At 40.9% G+C, this 6,990-nt stretch overlaps 1 pseudogene; it reads right to left on the bottom strand.

The window, feature by feature from the left end:
• Positions 1 to 924: 924 nt before the first annotated feature.
• On the bottom strand, positions 925 to 6,990 carry LOC143891295 (uncharacterized; annotated as a pseudogene).

Genomic DNA, 6,990 nt, shown 5'->3' with positions numbered 1-6,990 from the left:
TTTTCTGTTCTTGTATGGAATAAAAAATGTGAGGTTTGTCTTAGAAACAAAATGGATATTAACAAAAAAAAAAGGAACTATGCTACCTGGTTCATCAGTTTGCGAAGACCTGGTTCAGGTTCGCAGTTCACAAGTCACATGAAACCAGTATATTAGGGTTGACTTTGTTATGCCATTCTAATTAGTACTAGTAGATTATTGATTAGTATGTATGTGGAGCAATTATTTATTGGTCGTTATGCACTTTATGTGGAGCCAATAGTAGCACTCGACTTGTTACTATAGATGCCATAGGGCTGCAACAAGGTCGGGTTGGGTCGGGTTTTTCAAAACCCTAGCCCAACCCTGGATCCCATTATCTCGGCCCTGACCCTGAGTTAGGGCCAGAAAACCTCAACCCATTACCCGCCCTACAGGGTATTGTGCTGGCCCTGGCTCGCCCTGATTGGCCCTGATTGGGCAGGGCCGGGCTATTTGATTATTGGACCATTCATCTTGTCCCAACTATTTGATTAGAGATTAGTATACATGTGGGCTCCATTACTTTTTACCCATAAAGACTAGTTTTCTTTCAATGTAAATAAAAAATTATTGAAGTTGATGAGAAACAGATAATTAAAGTCTCAAGGTTGAGCCCATGTCACAGATGGAAGGCTATTTAGTCATAAAGGCAGGTATTTTTTGATGTTTTCTTGTAAATTATTAACAGCTAGTTAGTTTAATATTCTTACAAAGCTAGCTGTAATAAACCCACCAAATTAGACAAACCCCACCTGTCATTCAAAACCTAACCACGGTTAAAACCATAACCAACCCCCCCCCCCCCCCCCCCCCCCCCCCCCCCCCGCGTCTAAAACCACATTTACTCCCTCTATCCATTTAACCATTATCCCGCCACCTCTCTCCGTTCTCCTCTTCCTCTCCTCACTGTTGGGCCCACGGGAGGGGTCCCACCCGAACCCACCTAGCCCCACAATGTCTGAACCTCTCATTCCCATCCAGCTCCTCGAAATCAACATCATCTCTGCCAAAGTTCTCTCCCTGGTCACCCGTGCCGGAAGCTCGAGAGGTGGCGGACGGTGCTTCTGCCGATATACGATCGTGGGTTTGGGAGTTTCCGGTTGGTGACAACGGAGACTGGAAATGTCGTGAATCAACACAGGCGGAGGAACACAGAGGAAGGAGGGGGTTTGTTCTCTTGCTACAGTGAGTCGTTCGGATGTGAGTGTTCCATCTCCTGTGGTTTAAACCCAAGGAAGAAGTAGGTGCAATCATATCCTCACAAATGCACTGGATTCCAATTAAACTCCGAAAAGCGTGCTTGGGTTGTACCCTCGCTAGAGGAGGGAGGGTCCACCTCAGTCCCTCCTATGTTACATGGCCCCGCTCTTTCAGCATATAGCCTGGCGGATGTCCAATGGAGGCCCACCACAGGACTTTTGCTTCATAAATCACAATGCATCTGCGAATGTGTTCTGACCCTGTGGGAATGGAATTGAGCAACGCGGTTCTTTTCAAAGTAATTTATTCGCCTTTGTTTTAAAGTGATTTTAAGTGTAAAAACTAATCTATAAGATATATTCCAATGATTCATCAAAGATTATGATTTAGCCATAAGTTTAACATACATATGTAACTGGTATGTCTATGCTCAAACCTCTATCGTGCAAAAAATACGTGCTTTTATAAAGGAAAATGGTAAATTCACCACTTTTCTTTATTTGGGAGAGCCAGCTCCGGTGTACGTTGCAATCAGGTCCGTTGAATTCTACTACGCGAAGTAGATTAGCCCCTCTCCGGTAGGGGTGGACATGGTTCAGGTTGGTTCGGTTCTCTGGTAAACCAAGAGCTGAACCAATCCCTATTGGTTTCAAATATTGGGAATCAAAACTCAACCTTGGAACCGAACCGAACTGAGCCAAAACCAATCTTGATCGGGTTGGTTCCCAATATGTTTATAACTTTTGGAGCCGTTGGTTTTCGAAAAGTCAACAGAACCAATCTTGATCGGGTTTGGTTCTGGGGTTTGGGGTTCGGTTCACGTGGCAGAACCGAACCCGATCAAGATTTTGGTTCCAAAAGTCAACAAATTTACATTCATCTTCAGTTCGGTTTTGGGTCCCAGGACCCAAACCTAGAACTGAACTGAAAACCAACGGTACCAAAATTTTGGACCCAAAACCAAACCACATATTTTCAGAGCTAAACCGAACCAAACCGAACCGTTTGGTTCTTCGGGTTGGACCTGAACCGTGTCCACCCCTACTCTCCAATCATAGATACACTGGAGCGGGCTGTCCCAAGTAGGTGGAAATATTTTATAGGGAGTAGAAGAACATTTGTCCCCATGTAGGTGGAAATATTTTATATGTGGGCACAGATATTTCCACCTACATGTGGACACATAAAACCTTATAAATGTAAATTCTTTAATTAAATAGAGAAAAGTGTCTCTAGTCGGTCTCAATTAAATTTCTCTAGATTATAAAGGTTTTATATGTGTCCGTATGTAGGTGGATTAAAAAAAAAAAAAGTACATCGGAGCTCGTACGGTTTGATGATCCAAGCCGTTCATTTGTTGGGACTTCACTTAGATAGGGTATGCCTCAAAAATCATTTGTATAAGATGATCTTAACCCTCCGATCTATAGGGTTTTTATAAAGTACTGTCCCTCTACAGATAGAGGATTAGAATCATCCTATGTTGCATGTTATTTTACACATCTTTCAATGAGCAATAGGACCAGAAGGTACAAAACCATGTGGGATTTGGGAGCCGTGGGTCCAACACATCCTTTAGCCGTAGATTCTGGCCAACTTCATATGATGATGACAAGGAGGAGATGATATCTCCAGGGTGCCTTCCCAATATCACTTCAAGTGCTAAAACCCCAAAGCCATATACATCGCATTTCTCGGTCACTCTCATTGTGTAAGCAAGCTCTGCCAAAAATCCCCTTGACTTTAGTCTCTTAGTAAGAATACTCAAAATTTTAGATACTTACTAGTCAAGTAAATTTTCCACCAATTTTAAGGTGGTTTTTTGTTTTAGGCCCTGTTTGTCATGGATTTTGAGAACCGATTGTGAGCCCAAAACTGCAATTGAACTCAAATATACGTTTAATTGTGAGTCCAATAATCGGTTTTGGATTCACAATTGGTTTTCAAAATCCAAGACAAACAGGGCCTTAGGATATTGCTTCTCTTAGGTGGGGCCAATCACATCAACGGTCTCAAAAATATTTTGACCTTAGGTGGGTGTGAGCCAATAACATAAAAACCAAATAAGATGTAATTTTCTAAACAATTATATTAAGACAATAAATTAGGCACAATATGTGAGGAACTAACCTGGAGCAACATATCCGTAAGTGCCTGCAAGTTCTGTCCAATTTGATGAATCAGGCATTAGAAGTCTAGCAGTACCAAAATCAGAGACATGAGCCTCAAATTCTGAATCCAATAAAACATTTTTGCTAGAGATATCTCGATGAACTATTGGGAGGTCGCAATTATGGTGCATGTATGATAAAGAATGGGCCACGGCTTTAATAATATTCACCCTCTTCAACCAATCCAACTCCAATGCCCCTTTCTCACCGCTTAGGATATTAGCCACATTTCCACTTTCAATATACTCATAAACCAGAAACATACGTCGACGATGGGTACAAAACCCGTAAAGCTTGACATTGTTGCGGTGACGAATTTCTGTTAATGCCCGTACCTCATTTATGAAACTTCTCTGATCAATTTGCTGGCCATCTTCCAATTTGTGAAGTTTTTTTACAGCTACTACTTGCCCGGTTGGCAAAGATGCTTTGTAAACTCTCCCATATCCGCCCTCCCCAATGCAATATTTGTCATCAAAGTCCTCTGTCGCATCGATGATATCTTCATAAGAAATACACCCATCCCAATTCCATATCAAAAATAGATCTTTATTCATTTCATTTCTCCGTCCCTCTGCATTTCTCTCTTCCTCTGCATTTCTTGTTCTGTGGCGAAAAATGAAAATAATTCCAAAAACTAAAAGTAGAAGGAATACGGGGCTCAAAAGAGAAAGAATGATCAATGTGATAACTTTGTGTCTCTTTTTTGTTTCACCACTATTTATCGGTGGGGAATTGCATGATTGCAAACCTTGCGCTTTGCCGCATAGTCCTATGTTGCCCACAAATGTCCCTTGTTGGAAGGCTTTGCTGTTAGGAAGACTACCCACCAAATTATTATATGATAAATCAATCAATGTCAAGCTGAGCATATCTTCCAAAGAAGATGGAATTGAACCAGTTAGCATATTGTAGGAAATATAGTTTTCCAACATGTGTAATTTTCCTAGTTGGGGTGATATTTCTCCTGTAAGCAAGTTACAACTAAGATCTAGCATATTTTGTAGCTCTGCTAGATTGCCTATTTGAAATGGAATGCTTCCATTCAAATGATTTTTGCTTAATTTCAAAGAATGCAATTTCGAGCAATCTTCTAGTTGTTCTGGTATCGATCCACTTAGATTGTTTGCCGATAGGTCAAGGATCTCTAAATTGGACAATTTTCCGATTTCAGATGGTATCCGACCCGAAAGTTGGTTACCATTTAAAATCAACTTAAATAAAGCTGTCAAGCTCCCCACTTCCTTTGGAATCTCTCCTACCAAATGGTTCAAAGAAAGGTCAAGTAGTTCAATTTGAATCATCTGTCCAAATTCTGGTGGTATTTTACCACTAATGAAGTTCTCAGAGACCCTTAAACTTGTTAAATTTTCACACCCTACCCAACTTGGAGAGAGTTCGCCATAAAATTGGTTGTAACTCAAATCAATGTATGTAAGATTTGGATAAACTCCAAAATCTTTGGACATATTTCCGGTGAGATAGTTTCCTTCGAGCCTAACTCTGGTTAAGCCAGTGCAGTTTCTCAAGCTTTTCGGGATGGGACCTGTAAATTGGTTATTTTGTATCCCAAATATTTTAAACGATCCACCTTGGCAAATTTGCTGTGGCAAATATCCCGAGAGGTTGTTGTCTCCCAGTTGGAGTGAGACCAAATTTATCAGACTTGGCATTTCTTGAGGAAGTGAACCCGAAAGTTTATTTTCAAATAGGCGCAGATCAGTTAGCTCTTTAAGATCAGCTAAAGAAGGGGGAATTGGACCTGTTAGAATGTTAGAGTAAATGGCCAACTCAACCATATTTTTCAAATCTCCAATTTCTTAAGGGATGGGGCCAGAGAGATTATTGTTGTAGAGGTACAGCGTGACAAGGTTGGTCAAATTTCCTATTGCGGAAGGAATGGAACCTGTTAGAATGTTATCGGACATTTCCAGATCAGCCATATTTTTCAAATATCCTATTTCTTCAGGGATGGGGCCAGAGAGATTATTGTTGTAGAGGTACAGCGTGACAAGGTTGGTCAAATTTCCTATTGCGGAAGGAATGGAACCTGTTAGAATGTTATCGGACATTTCCAGATCAGCCATATTTTTCAAATATCCTATTTCTTCAGGGATGGGGCCAGAGAGATTATTGTTGTAGAGGTACAGCGTGACAAGGTTGGTCAAATTTCCTATTGCGGAAGGAATGGAACCTGTTAGAATGTTATCGGACATTTCCAGATCAGCCATATTTTTCAAATATCCTATTTCTTCAGGGATGGGGCCAGAGAGATTATTGTTGTAGAGGTATAGCGTGACAAGGTTGGTCAAATTTCCTATTGCGGAAGGAATGGAACCTGTTAGAATGTTATCGGACATTTCCAGATCAGCCATATTTTTCAAATATCCTATTTCTTCAGGGATGGGGCCAGAGAGATTATTGTTGTAGAGGTACAGCGTGACAAGGTTGGTCAAGTTTCCTATTGCGGAAGGAATGGAACCTGTTAGAATGTTATAGAACATTTCCATATCAGCCATATTTTTCAAATATCCTATTTCTTTAGGGATGGGGCCTGAGAGGCTATTTTTACCGAGGTACAAATGAGTAACGTTGGTCAAGTTTCCTATTGTTGAAGGAATGGAACCTGTTAGAATGTTATAGGACATTTCTAGATCAGCCATATTTTTCAAATATCCTATTTCTTCAGGGATGGGGCCAGAGAGATTATTGTTGTTGAGGTACAACGTGACAAGGTTGGTGAAGTTTACTATTGTTGAAGGAATGGAACCTGTTAGAATGTTATAGGAGATTCTCAGATCAGCCATATTTTTCAAATATCCTATTTCTTCAGGGATGGTGCTAGAGAGCTTATTACGGTGGAGGTACAATGTCACAAGGTTTGTCAAGTTTCCTATTGCGAAAGGAATGGAACCCGTTAGAATGTTATTGGAAATTTCCAGATCAGCCATATTTTTCAAATATCCTATTTCTTTAGGAATGGGGCCTGAGAGGCTATTGTTACCGAGGAGCAAATGAGTAACGTTGGTCAAGTTTCCTATTGTGGAAGGAATGGAGCCCGTTAGAATGTTAAAAGAGATTGCTAGTTGAACCATATTTTTCAAATAACCTATTTCTGCGGGAATGGGGCCAGAGAGCTTATTACGGTGGAGGTACAAGCTGGCAAGGTTGGACAAGTTTCCTAATGTGGAAGGAATTGGTCCGAAGAGTGCATTGTTGCTAAGATCAAGATAGGCGAGTTTTGGAAAGGAAGAGAATTTGAAGTTATAGAGCTTACCTTGCAAACCTACACCTGTTAGGTTTATTTGAGTGACACTTCCTTCGTGGTTACATGCTATTCCCCTCCAATTGCATGGGCTTTTATTGGTGGCATTGTGAAGGGACCAGGAATTGAGAGGAGCTTGGTTAAGGAGGCTAGCTTTCCAGCCGAGGAGAGCCTCTGCTTCTACTGAATTTGCCATTGTTGAATGGCAAGAAAGCATCAGAAAGTAGAAAAGTAAAGAGAAGAGGGAGAGAGATTTCTTCAAGGCCATGGTTGTTGGTAGTGTTTGAGTTTTTTCGGTCATGTTGGATGTAGATTTATAGTGAAAAAGTTGTG

The sequence above is a fragment of the Tasmannia lanceolata genome, unplaced genomic scaffold (assembly GCF_043159265.1).
Source record: "Tasmannia lanceolata isolate RefF3 unplaced genomic scaffold, GAP_Taslan_0.1 ptg000013l, whole genome shotgun sequence".
Lineage (NCBI taxonomy): Eukaryota > Viridiplantae > Streptophyta > Magnoliopsida > Canellales > Winteraceae > Tasmannia > Tasmannia lanceolata.
The sequence above is the reverse complement of the archived record's forward strand: the minus strand, read 5'-3'. Positions and strand labels throughout refer to the sequence as shown.